This window comes from Cyanistes caeruleus, chromosome 3 (assembly GCF_971803275.1).
Source record: "Cyanistes caeruleus chromosome 3, bCyaCae1.hap1.1, whole genome shotgun sequence".
Classification (NCBI taxonomy): Eukaryota; Metazoa; Chordata; class Aves; order Passeriformes; family Paridae; genus Cyanistes; species Cyanistes caeruleus.
The window spans coordinates 94,066,881-94,081,219 of NC_141703.1; the positions used below are offsets into that span (position 1 = coordinate 94,066,881).

At 43.4% G+C, this 14,339-nt stretch overlaps 1 long non-coding RNA gene across 1 annotated transcript in view; it reads right to left on the minus strand.

The window, feature by feature from the left end:
• Nucleotides 1-14,339, minus strand: part of LOC147654364 (uncharacterized) — a 97,967-nt gene that overhangs the window by 57,893 nt on the left and 25,735 nt on the right. Inside the window, exon 2 of the long non-coding RNA XR_015285026.1 lies at nucleotides 2,110-2,344. This is a non-coding gene — a long non-coding RNA (uncharacterized LOC147654364). The remainder of the gene's footprint in view (nucleotides 1-2,109; nucleotides 2,345-14,339) is intronic.

The window sequence follows — 14,339 nt, forward strand, 5'->3', positions numbered from 1 at the left end:
CTAGCCTGCAGATTAATAACTGAAACAAGTATTTTTCCAGCTAATAACGCAACTGTTGCACCAATGTTAGTTTGTGTTTCTTTGATCTGTTACTATAGATTGTCAGCAGAGATTTTTACCAGATTTCTTCCTTGATGCATTTCATGTATATAAAGAAAACTTCCTCAAATCCTGATGGTTCTCTAGAAAAAGTGATGGTAGAAAGAATGACTCTGGTGTCAGTGCAACTCATATCCTTTCCATTTCCTTTCACTAAATTGCATGTCTAAGGGGAGGTTAACACATACCACTCTGACCTAGCAATAGGCATAAGTTTTGTGGTTAAGCCCTCAGGGCTGAACTGAAGCCTAAAAATATAGTTCTGCATGTGTGATCAAGCAGGCCTAAAGACAGGAAAAGAAACAAAGGGAAAAAAGAAGGAACAGGAAATAAAAAGGAGAAGGAAGAGAAAGGAAGAGAAAGGAAATAGGAGGAGAGGGAGAGGGAGAGGGAGAGGGAGAGGGAGAGGGAGAGGGAGAGGGAGAGGGAGAGGGAGAGGGAGAGGGAGAGGGAGAGGGAGAGGGAGAGGGAGAGGGAGAGGGAGAGGGAGAGGGAGAGGGAGAGGGAGAGGGAGAGGGAGAGGGAGAGGGAGAGGGAGAGGGAGAGGGAGAGGGAGAGGAGAGGAATTTGGTTGTATAGATATGCATTTCAATATAAGCAGCATCAACATACTTGGTTTGCTTCATCCATCACCACTGTTGAAGGTGAAATTCCATTTCTCTGCTTAGTCTAACAATACTTCTAATAAGAAGCATGATTAGGCAATCACTGGGAAACAAAATCTCTTTGGAACAGAAGGATAATTCTTCAGAAAGGAAAGCACAGTAGGCCCCGTGAGAGAGGTCATTTCTGATTCAGAACAATTAACAGTTTAGAAATAACTTTTACAATACCCTGTAATTGTTTATGGCTTATGTGAGAACTGGATAGCAGGGAGAAAGTAATCTTTATGAATTCCATTAAAACAGATACAGTCGATTTTAGAATAATCCTGTGGCACGCACACTGTGTGACAGGTATAAATATGGTGGAAATGTTTAGTAAAACTTGTGACCACAGATACAAATTAGTCAGGAAATAAACATAAATTGCAACATATCTGACCTCCAAGCATTAGCTTTTTAAAAATCATTGAGGATCCAAAATGCAAATAAGGAAACAAAAAATACTTCACTTATTGCCTTTTAGCTAATGTGTAGACACTTTTGCAAATGCCATGAGGTGCTTCTGTGCATTCTTAGGGATCTAACTGTGTTCAGAAACCTGACATGCTTCAATTAAGATGCAAGTTCTGTAAGCAAGCTGCTGAGATTGTGATGTTGCCAGTGTATCAGTCTGTACACAGCCATGTCATGACCTGACAAACACTTAAATCACAGCTTTCCACTCATCCCCTACATTTACACCACTCTTCAGCCTCACAAAGTCCCAACTTCTAAAGTGGAATCATCTTCAATTCAAGACTCTAGCAGGAGTTTGGGACGAAGAAATGAGCCCCAGACACTGCCAAGTGGCATTTTATGCTTTTAGATTGCAGCACTGCATCTCAGAACACAACATCTTAGGATCATCAGTAACACCTTCCCAATGGAAAACCCTTACCCTTGGTGCAGTGCTGACATCTGTAGACTGCTGGGGTGCCTCCTCCTGCCCTCACCTCAGAGCTCGAGGTGTTTGTCACACTTCTTTCCCTCACTCCTCCCCGCAGGGCAGCATTTAGTCCTTTATCCCAGTCTCTCCCAGTGCCTGTTGGGCTCAGCTGTGTCCTGTGGTGGTCGTTTGGAGCTGTCTGGAACAGGCTGTGCCCAGCAAGGGGCACCCCTGTGCTCTCCACAAAGGAGTCACCCTGCAGTCTCTGCTGCCAAAACCATGACACCAGCATCAAATACAGCTGTTATTGTCAATAATTTTCACTGGTGACTGGGCCATGACTGAGAGTTAAGAAGTGTGAGCTGGTGTGTTGGAGAGAAAATGATCAGTTCCCATCACAAACAGTTCTAAGGTATGCACCAGGAGGCATGTCACACTAATAAGGAAAAGATACAAACAACCTATATTGACATTACTCACTATTTATCTCCATGGCTGACCCTCTGCTGGCCTTCCTCACCACCAAGCAGGTATAGTCACAGAGCCCTCTCAGGGACAAGGCAAGGCAATTATCCACTGCTTCAGCAAAGTGAGAGATGACTTGATCCATTAGGTTCAGGGCAAAATCACAACATTTTATTGCTATCATATCCCCTGGTTGTGGAGGTCAGTCTTCAATCTGAAGTATTTGGTCTCTAATCACAAACTTTCAAATCTGGGGGAAAAAAAATCAACAAATCAACTGAGCAACTGAGAAATTTTTAAACTTTTACCCTGTACTTACGACACAGGTTGACAACTGTAGAGCTGTGCTGCTACAGTAACACTACCATCATCTACTTCTAAGTGGTGTGCCTCCAGAAAGCCAGTACACTGGGCAAATTTATACCTGCTCATCTGCATCTATCATTAATATGGGTGTGCAAATATCTGCTTCTACCATCACCACTCACAGCTTTCCCTGCAGTCATACTGGATATTGGAAATGCAGCAACATCTCATTTTGGTGTCTCTATTTTCATGCCAGTCACTTAGGAACTCATGGTGTAGGAAGAAAAATAAAGTATCCTCCTTTAAGAAGAGCCACATCTCTATCTGCCATAGAGATGACAGACCTCTGTTTTTCCACTCATCAAATATGTTTCCATCACACCACAATGAGCTTTTAGCCTAGCTACACACTCAGGGAACAGTTTTGTGTCCCCACTGCCCTGATACTCTCCTTGTTATAATAATAAAAAAAAAGGCCAGAACCCAGAGCATCAGCTATGCAGAAACTCTTCACCAGAAATCCAATTGCAGCCATCCTAATGCCCACAACAGAGGACATTAGAAAGCTCTTAGAGGCAGGAACCTTTGGGGACAAAATGGAAAAATACCATTAGGCATCAAGTGAAAAGTGTCCTCGTTGCCTGTTCCTGAAGCAGCTTTTCCCCAGTCATTTCCACCCTCAGCAGGTAAGCAAGCAGAACAGCATGAAAGCAGAACACCATTCTGTCTTCAAACTACTGCAACTTGTACCAGTATTTGCCCTAAGCTTGAGGTGAAATTTCATACTAGAAACAGTTATTAAGGCTTCTTACAAATGTAAATCATAGGCAAAGTAGCCATTTCAGCAGGGTGTTTATGTACATTTGAACAGCTGCTCTAAAGTAGCAGCTCTTTCATCCACACAGATATTTCTTGTGTCTTGAAGCTCGGATGAAAATTTGGGAACAAAATATTCTTGCATGGAAGAATAGCACTACTCGGTAATTAAGCACATTGTGATTCACAACACCAGAGGAATGCCAGCAAGGCAGGATTGTACTCTGATTAGGATTTTAAAAAAGAAAACAAACCAGATTTCTCTATGGTTTTCTTGTGAGACTCTTTAAGACTCTATTCTCTGCCCATAAAACAGGAAGAACAGTGCTCCCTTGTGAGACAGAGAAATTGATCTCATTTGTAGTGTCCAGACTCTGCTGTATATGTTATTAAATATTATTAAATGCTACTAATAAAGCTGAGTTTATTGTGCTGGCAGGTGCAATCAACAAACATTGTCACGACATCTCAAGAATGAAGTAGAAAACATAAGAAAAAGCAAGACCTGTAACAGAATGGATATCTGTGCTGGGTTTAGCTGAGAGGAGTTAATTTTCTTCCTAGTAGCTAGTATGGGGCTGTGTTTTGAATTTGTGATGGAAATAGTGTTGAAGTTTTGAGCAGTGCTTGCACAGAGCCAAGGCCTTTTCTGCCTTTCACACCACCAATGAGTACGCTGGGGATGTACAAGAAGTTGAAAAGGGACACAGCTGGGACATCTGACCCTGACTGACCACAGGGATATTCCAGATCATGTGGCATCATGCCCAGTATATAAAACTAGCAGAAGAAGAAGAAGGAAGGGGGGCATATGTTACACATGATGGAGTGCTGCTTTTCTGGAGATGGCTGAACACCTGCCTGCCCATGGGAAGTGATGAATGAAGGAACAAACAACTTCCATGTTTTGATTACTTGCACACGTTGATTTTACTTTACCTATTAAACTATCTTTATCTCAACCCACGGATTTTCTCACTTTTGCTCTTCAGATTCTCTCCCTCATCCCACAGGATGGAGAATGAGCGAGTGGCTGCGTGGTGCTTAGTTGCCAGCAGTGATTAAACCGCAACAAGATCCCTGAGGAAAGCATGCTTTGCACAAATGCTTGAATGTTTCTGGACCATTTGTGATAAATGGGCTGTGGATTATGGAAAAAACAGCTGGGTGAAAGTAACTGGCCAAATAGAAGAAGGAGCACTCTGTCAAATAGCACAACAGAAAGTGCTGTGGCAAACACTTTTGTGGCACATAGAACTAACCTTTCTCTCCTACATCAAGTCTAGACCCAAAAAGAAAGAATAGGGTGTAAAAATTTTTCCTCTGCTATTTCCAAAGTTTTACAAAGATGGAAGTAGAAAATCAGTGAAACAATGAATCTGAAGAAAAATATCTGAAACATACTAGCAAAACAAGCTAAGAAAAAGTGCCTGTAGCCAGAGCTCCCCTGTGCTGCAAACTTTGAAGGGTCACTTCAGTGAACCAGAGGAGTATAAAAGAAGTAGCCAAAAGGCTTAATAAACTAAAGCACCCTGAGCAATTTGGGGAACTAGGAATTGATTTATGTGTTTTTCTTCTGGAGCTCACCATTTTTTCTGCAGGAAGGAATAAATGAAAAGTTATTCTTGTGGTTATGGGCTGGTGGCATGTGAAATGGACCATGTGCAGCTGCCTACTCAGCTACAGCTTCCACTAACACACAATATCACCTAGGTAGCCACTGCCTTCAGTTATGCTCCTAAGGTAGCATACAACCCCTTTTTTCTAAAGGAAATAAAATGCCATTGACCTAACACTGTAGTAGGAAAAACCCTCAGTTGTCTTGTTGGGTAAGATTTCTCTTCAGATGCAAAAATGCACAGATGTGGAGCTTTTGGCCTTTTCCAACCTAAATGGTCCTACAGTTCTATACATAGCAAAATTTTCAGCTGTGGATAAACTAAAACATTTGAAATGAGACCCTGAGTCTTTGGATAAGGGAAGCTGTGAAAACACCGCTTAACATATTTCTTTGTTTTTCAGCAGACCATGTTGCTCACTCCTGACTGGATCAGAAGTGGTTAAAACTGTACCATCAACAGAATCTCCAGTTCATTGTGTGGAGTGTGCAGAGTTCATGGATGTTTGAAATATGGCTAGCATTTCAATAGGACTAGGGAACAGCAAAGACATCTAAAGCCTGTTGTAATTCATGTGGCCAGATGCCAAATACAGGGTGGTCCTGGACAGAGGAAGGATATGAACTTTTCCACTGTTCATATTGTAATTAATTATCATTTACTTAACGTGGTACTATTTTCTGTGGCCCAAGATCTTTAATTTTTCCTTGTATTTCCCCTATAAATAACCCTGACTGGCACCTTCAAAGGCTAGATTAAGCAGAGGAACTGCACAGCTGTGTTTTTAAGGTAGCCACTCTGGATAAATGGTTAGCAAAGACTTCTTATAGCAAAGGTTTGAGTGTGGAGCTTGTGATCACACCAAGATAAGTTTCATCTTCTCAGTTTAGGATTAGGTCCTCAAAAAGAGCAGTCCCAGACTGTGGTCATGCTCTGTCTGTATTTACACAACAAAATGGAGGGGAAGTTGACCTCGCCTGCAGAGAGGACCAAAGGGCAGACTCCCAAAGTCCCCCGGCATACCTAAAATCAGCATGTCTGTTGTTTACAGCTTTCTTTTCAAATTTAGAAACAGAGCCTTTTCTCATCTCACTTGTTCCTGGCTGCAGAAAGGTCTCCAGCTATTTATATATGTTGCAGAGGTGCCAAAAGACACAGAACACGGCTGGCAGCTTCCAGGGGGCTTGGCTCCACTAAGACTGCAACTATCCAGAGTTTTTTGGATGCTACTTTATTCCAGCAAATCTTTTGTTCTAGGAGCACTTTGATCTCGGAATTTCTATGTGAATTTATTTCCTAGCCTGGTATCCTTTAGATTTCATAATTAGAAAAAGGGGACATAGTAGCTTCACATTCTTAATAGCCTTTTAACAGCTCATTTATTTATTATCCATGAATGAGCTTGTTCAGATGGAATACAAGTTTATTAACCTTCCACATAAATCATGAGATTCACTGCAATTTGGTAAATGGTATAGTTTTTAGGATTTCTTTACATAGCTTGCATCTCTGAATCTATTAAAGCAAGGATGTATCCAGAGACCATGAGCCAGTTGTCCATTCTGACAAGTACAGTGTGGTTTGCAATTTCAATTCTTATTCGTTTGGTTTGCTTCTCCAACAAACACAAAAACTTTGACTTTCCTAAAAAATTAATATTATGAAGGAAGTTTGTAGTAAGATTCAGAATTTAACTTCTGCTTAGGGCTCTTGTCTCAGAGCCCTAAACTAAGATATTTTTCATTTCTCTCTCTCCTTTTTATCTTTTTCTTTTTAAGCTGGGAAAATAAATCAGAGAAAACCTAATAGATCTAAACTATAACTGATTCACATAACTCTTTTATTTTTGTTTACTTAAAAAGTCTGTAAGTCAAAGAGAAGCTGAATAGACAGAAAACAACATAATTTGGCTTTCCATTCTTTCCCATGATACGGTTTAGGGTTTCTATGAACCTTCCCATAATTAGGACTCAGTCATGGTGAAACACTTTTGTCCCTTACTGTTTCTAGGTAACCTCAATTACAAGCCATGCAGAGTGACAACAAAATACTGCCAACACATCAGTCATGCACTGTACGATAAAATAAGTTATTTTTTTGTGTGTACTTCTCTTTGAATGTAAGAACATTTGTCATTTCAAAGGAGCTGAGAAGGGTTACTTCGATTACTTATTTGTTACACCTTAATGTTGTCCTCTTTTCCAGTTTTCCCAGCATATTGCACCTCTCATACACCCTTCTCATTCAGATCCCCTTCCAGCATCACACATCAAGCAGAATTCTTCCTGCAACTTCTCATGAACCATCTCATTGCTGTGTGGCAAACCTCCTAACTTGCCATTGCTATCTGAGAACCCATTTGTGCTTCTTCTGGGTGCTGTAGTCTGATGTGAAGGTGAACCTCAAACAAGAAGTGACAAGTAATGCTTGGGCCTGGCAGCTGCTTCAGCCACTCACCATGGGTGATATGCAAACCTTAACTCGGGACCGGATGGGTATTTTAAGAACCACAGATGCACAGCTGGAAAGTAGCCCGTTTAACCCATGGTTAAGATCATGGAGCAGATCTTCCCAGAAACTATACCAAAGTACATGGAAGATAAGGAGGGGATTGGTAACAGCCAACATAGCTTCACTAAGGGCAAATTGCTCCTGACAAAACTTGTGGCCTTCCATGATGGGTGAGGGCATCATGAGGGAAGAGTAACTGATGTCATCTACCTGGCCTTGTGCAAACAGAGCACGTGACACTGTCCCACACAACATCCTCATCTCTGGACTGGAGATGCTCAGGGCACACCACAGTGGACAAGGATTTGGCTGGATGCTCACACTCACTGCAGTCACTGGCTCAGTATCCCAGTGGAGAGCAATGAGCACCATTCCTCAGGGGCTGGGATGGGGCACTTTAACACTTTTGTCACTGCAAGGACAGTGGGACTGAGCACACCCTCAGCGAGTTTGCCCACAACACCAAGCTCTGAGGTGCAGTCAACACACTGGAGGGAAGGGATGCCATCCTGAGGGACATGGACATGCCTGAGAGCTGGGCCTGCACAAACCTCATGGAGTTCAACAAGGCCAAGCACAGGGTCCTGCACCTGGTCCAGGGCAATCCCAAGCACAAAGCTTGGGGATCCCAAGCACAGGCTGGGTGGAGAACAGACTGAGAGCAGACCTGAGGAGAAGGACTTGACAGACGTTGGTGGACAAAAAGCTCAACATGACGTGTCCCTGAGTACACACAGCCCAAAAAGCCAGACACATCCTGGGCTGCATCAAAAGCAGCATCACCAACAGGTCAAGGGAGATAATTTTGCCCTATTCTGGGTCAAAATAGAAATGTCTTTTGTCTTTTGTCTTCTCTGCTCTTGGAGTTCTGCATCCAGTTCTGGGGTCTCCAGCATAAGAAAGATGAGGACCTGCTGGAGCAGGTCTGGATGAGGGCTAGGAAGATTGGTCAGAGAGGGATGGAGCACCTCTCCTATGGCTGAGAGTTGAGGTTGCTCAGCATGGAGATGAGAGAGCGCCAGGTTAGAGCGCACTTTCAGTATCTAAAGGGGAAAGGGGCTTGTTACAAGAGCCTGTGAATTAGATAAAAGGAAGACATTCTACGTTATGAGAGTGGTTGCCCAGAGAAGTTGTGGATGTCCTATCCTTGGTGGTGTTCAAGGCCAGGCTGGATGGTGCCCTGAGCAATGTGGTCTAGTGGAAGGTGTCTCTGTCCATGGCAGAGCACTTGGAGCTGGATGATCTAAGGTCCCTTTCAACCCAAACCATTCTAGGATTCTGTGCTGATACCAGCTGCAAGGAATGGCATACATCAACATGCACAGCTTAGCAACTTAGCTTTGAGAAGAACGTGGTGTTTCGTAGCACAAACTCAAGCACACTGCCATGGGCTGTGCAAGCCATGACGAAGCAGCATCTCACATAGACAGTAAATACTAGCGGGCCCTCTCCAAGCAGCAAAAACATACAGGATGTTTGAGGGAAACGTTAGCATGTATGGAGCAGGCAGATTCAGTCTGCAACTAGAAAGCTCAGAGTGGATTGTGGGGGCAGGGAAAAGCTACTGGCAAGGGAGGAAACAATGAAACAGAGAGAAAAACCAACTGAGGGCTAGAAATCACAGTGAGGGAAATCCATGAACAAACCCTCCGCTGAGCTTCTGGGCATGAAAGGTTGGGCAGAGCCTTGAGAAACTCTCAGCATGCTGACTGCTGTGACTGAAAAGGTGAGTCATCAGCCCCCAGGATGACTCACGGCTGCTCTCCTCCACCCTGAGTGGCAAATAAAAATATAGATGAAGAGGAAGGTTGGACTGAGGACAGTACTACGAGCCAGGGAATTTCTCAGCCTCTCACTATGTCAACACTCGTGTCATGAATCCTTTCACATGCAGCAGTTGGTGGCTGAGGAGGAGACAGCAGTGACCATCTGGGGAAGGAGAGGGGTGCCATCCTCCCTCGTGTTGCCTGCCAGGGAGGGAGACGTTTTGGCAAAAGAAGAAAGCACCTGAGAGACAGAAAAAGTGCAACTGGTACATGTAGCTATTTAGCAAATGAACTAGAAGTAAGAAGGGGAAGATCACAAAGGGTTTTGCATATCTTGGTTAATTGAGTTACAGTGTGAGGATAGCACTGCTGAATAGCTTGCCAGGCTGAAATCCTAGCCTCACAAGAGTCACGGGAAATCTGGCAACAGACATAAGCAAACTTGGTTTTCACCACAGCTTTAATGTCATGTGATACAGAGAAACAACCGAGGCTCAAGGTCAAGGCGAAGGCTGAGCTGCAGTGCTGGCTACATGGGTGCAGCCAGGACAGATCTCCCCAAGCACCTCTGCTCCCAGTGCTGGGCAGAGGGGCTCCACGCCGGGCTGTGCCTGGGTCCTGCAACTGAGATAAACCAATGTGTTGACAGGGATACAGGGGCTCTGGGGGCTGAACTGGGAGACATCACCTTGGCAATTGCCATGCAGCCAGGCCATAGGAAGCTGCTTGCAGCCACTCTGCTGCTAGACTGTCTGCTACTGTGCATCCGTATTTCCATGAGTTTCCATCTCCTTTCTTTCAGTCCAGACTGACTGTGAGGAGGGGATAAAGTTTCTTGTGAGCCATTAATGGTCACTGGACTGGTACATTCCCACATCAGATCATGATGCTCTTGCTTCTCACGTCACTTGTTTTTCCCTTACATCTGTTAAGACTACAAGTTACTGGAGCTGTGACTCCATCTCTTGGGCACTGTTTGTCCAACAAGGCCTCCACTTCCTTTAACTCCTGATCTACCAGTGAGATAATATTAAAGCACTCACATGTCGTCTTGTCACATAGCACAGAATTGGCTTTCTTTGTAAAGAGTTTTTCCTAAAGTCTTTTGGAACTGGTTGGATGATATTCTGCTCCCACAACAAAGTGAGTTGGGTCATTTAGTAGCATGTAAGAAAATTATTAACACAAATCTGAGCAGCAACATTTCAGCTTCTTTTCCCAGACCAGTGAAATTCAGCATTAACTCTGTGCAGTGAAGCATTCACTTTACTTAAGTACTTCATCTTCTTTAATTACCTTCAGCATGGAATCCCCTTCCTTTTCCATTCCTTTCAAGCAGCTTTTGGCCTCCAGCTAAAACAATGCCCTTTCACTCCCCTTTTTTATCAAAGCCTTGCCCTGATCACAGAGCCAAAGTATGTCAAGATAGATATACTTTTGCAGATACACTTAATGCTTGTGTAAATGAATGAATGCTCAGAAGAGACTATGCTTTGTGGCCAACAGACAAGTTAATAGGAACTTGGGATTGTCTTTGTGCCTGTCATTCCTGCCTCAGGACAGTTCAGGGTTTGTGATTCCATAGTCAGCAATGGTTATTCACTGAGTGTTCCAAGCCATGAGCTTTCCTGCACAGACTGAGCTCTGCATGGACTCAATGTTGCCCTTCAGAGATGCTTCCCTCTTCTCATTCTTTTACAGAGTCAATTTTCACTGTCTGCAGGTCCGTGCTGCCAAGTACTGGAATGGTCTGCCTGGGGAGGTGGTGGAGTCACCATGCCTGGATGTGTTTACAAAAAGACTGGACGTGGCACTCTGTGCCATGGCTCAGTTGAGGTGTTAGGGTGTGGGTTGGACTCGATGATCTTAAAGGTCTCTTCCAACCTAGTTGATTCTGTGATTCTGTGAAAAGCCATCTTTGGCAACTCATTACATGCATGTAAACTCAGCTGGGAGACAAGACAAAAGGAACAGAGGTTTCACTGCAGTCTGGGGTACTATGGCAAGGCTAGAAACATTTTTCCTGTTTCCAATAACCAGCCCATAAAGGAGAAGATACTAATATGTGAATGCTGTCCTGAATGTTTTTAATATGCTCCTGAATCTCACAGAAAATTCAGGAAAATCTGAGATGTTTTGAAGGCTCTGCCCTCTTTTCTCTGCTGTTGTTGCTTTGTTTTCAATTTTTCTGAGGTCATGTTCCTTGGCTTATACCAGTATGATTTTCTCTATAGCAACTAAGCTGTTCTACATAAAAAAAATTAGAAATCAAAGGCAAATGGCTCATCTAGACCAGTACCTGCCAATTTGCATCATAAAGTGGGTCTCTCAGTGCAATATTCTGTCTCAGAAAACTACTCTGTTGCCACACTTCATAATAGGACATAATGGCAAATTTTCCCTAAGTCACAGTACCCCCTCTAGTGCAATGTTCTCTTACAGACAAAGGGGTAAAAGAAGGTTTTTAAAAAGTCCTTATGCCTTGTGGCAACATTCTTTAAGCTTGATGACATATTTTAGAATGTGCAATTTGAAGAGTTCTGCTTGTTTAGCCCAGCCAAGCAAAGGCTGGCACAAAATATGATTATCCTAGGCATATTTATAGGGGAGATACATTGAGGAGGAAGAGCTAATGAAGAAAAAATGGCACAAGAACAAATGGGAGTAAGTGAGCCACAATGAAATTAGGCTGGAAATTAGTAAACAGTTCTACCTGTACAGTTCTGGAAGAACCTCCCAGGGAGAGAACAGTGGGGGAATAAAACATAACTATTTTTAGAAAATAACAACATTAGTTTAGGAAAGTTTTATCACTGTATGGCCCAATGGCTATGAAAGCAGAGGATCATTTCAGGAATCTTCTAGCTCTATATACCTCTCTTTCTTGACCATTTATGTTTCTTCTGAAAACAGGCTTCCCCCAAGGGTTTTAGGATACGCCAAGTCTTTTCAATCAAACTTTAACCCATTCTTATTTGATGTACAGACTCTGCAGACTTGAATGAAAAAAACAAAAGTGATTTGCTGGACCAAATCAACCCGATGTGTGTCCAAAAGATGCTTTCTGATTCACACGGGAATTAAATGGCATGGCTGGCAGTCCTCAGGAGGCAATCTGAAGTGATCATTGAGTACCCATTTATATTAACTCTGTTAACCTCTGCCAGTAGCAGAAAAAGGGCTCGGTGCCAGCACATCTCACAATTTTAATTAGTTTTCTTCCAGACGTGGCAACCCCCATCCTGTGAGCCCTCTAGCAGTGCCCTCTGTGCCTGTGGGGCAGGCAGAGACAGGCCACCATCAGGGTGGGTGCTGCTACAGCCAGCCCACTCCTCCATCTGCTCAGTGCCACACGAGTGAAAGCCACAACATATTCCATCCCCACAGCACATCTGTGGCATGCATTTCCTGCTTTGATGGAAGACCCAAAGGACAGTACCCCCGAATTTCCTGTTTCCCTCCCAAATACTTTACCTGGCTTAACTAACAGTATTAAATTATCTTACAAATCATACCAAGCTGATACGTGGCATGTTTGGGTACATGAGAATCAGGCCCTGATGGTCTACATGAGCACCGGCATATTTCTGTGCATTTCATATGTGAGCAGGTACCCAACCATGTGGCAGAGAGGTAAAACACAGCTGGAACCACCCCTGCAGTGCTGCTGGCCCCTGGGGATGCTGCAGAGCCTACCAGAGCCACCGCCGCTGTGTCCCCAGCTCGCTGCCAGCAGCCTCAGTCTGTCACAAAGCCAGCAGCCTTGCTCAGTGCCCTCCCAGTGGCACTGGGCTCTGCAGCTCTTCGTCTGCTCACGTTCAGGAATTCCATGATAACTGTTGGGATATAGATATTCTTTTAAATGCTGTTCCTGCACAGAGACCTCCATTGTCACTGCTGCCTGGCCACAGGGGGAAAATCCAAAGAGGTGCTTTGCTGTGTTTCTATTTCTGTCTCCTGGACTGCAGAACACCTCATAGTTTAGCCAGTTCCTCGCTGAAGTCTGACTTTCTCAGCACTAAATATAGGAATAGTGCACTCTGCAGGGGCTAAATTTAGCTTTGCTGCGTTAGAAGGGGAGGTACCTCATTACTGGAGGCAGGAAAACTAAACCACTGCAGGCAGGGAAACTCGGGTGATGCAGTAACAGCCACTGCTCTCTTGTGCCAGTGCAGGAAGGAATTGAATTAGAAAGTTCAGTTCTGGGTTTTATTTTTTTCTTTTTGAATAAATCTGTTCAATGACTCAGTACGGTTTTCCACTAGTTTACTTACTCTAGAAGAAATTACATACCTCCATATTATTACTGTAAAAATATTTAGGAATATTCCTTATTTAAATCAAGGAGAGAGTTGAAAATAATACAAATAAAATTTCAAGATTTCAGGCATCTGAGCTCAGTACAGCTGGCATGTAAATCCTTGCATAAAGATCCTCAGAGACAGTAAATCATGACTACCTGCCATAAGCCTGGACAGGCTTCTCAGGAATGTTAATCACTGCTAAAAAAGGAGGGCCAGTCATCTCATGGTTGCAGCCTTTCACCTTTAAGTCACCTATTCTAGGATAGTTGACAGGAGGGCACAGGACCTGGACTCTGATCCTGAGAAGAATGAGAACGGCAGATTAGACACCATGCCTCTATTTCCCTGTCTATGAGCTGCAGGTGGCAAAACTTCCCTTCAGCTGCAACATCAGTGTGCATTTTCAGAGCACAGTGACAAGTTAAAACCATTACCCTGGCTTCTCTTTCAAAATCTCAAAGCCCTAGGAAGATTTGAAAGACAGGATTTCGATCAAAATGCTTTGCAGGAAAATGCCTGACTGCTTGAAAACACGTTTCCTAGCAGATGTCACCACCCATGAATCAGCACAGGCAGGTGAGCACCAGAGGCAGCAGATGGAGGCTGTGTGTGCATCATGGGAGACTGTAGTGCAAGGAGGTGACCCTGCAATGGAAGCAGCTGATATAAATCAAAATTTTTGCAGGTATTAAGATGGCATTTCAGAAGTATAAGGGATAGGTTTTGTCAAAATTTTACATAGTCCCATTTTCCCACTACTATTCTCATTTACCTACAGTGTTCACCAATACGAAAGAGGCCAATGAGTCAGATCATTTTCCATGTGGAGAATTATTATTTAATGGGAAAACAAATCAAAATGCCACTAATTTAGTTATTTCATCTTCATACAGATGATGATGATACACAAACTACACAGTGGA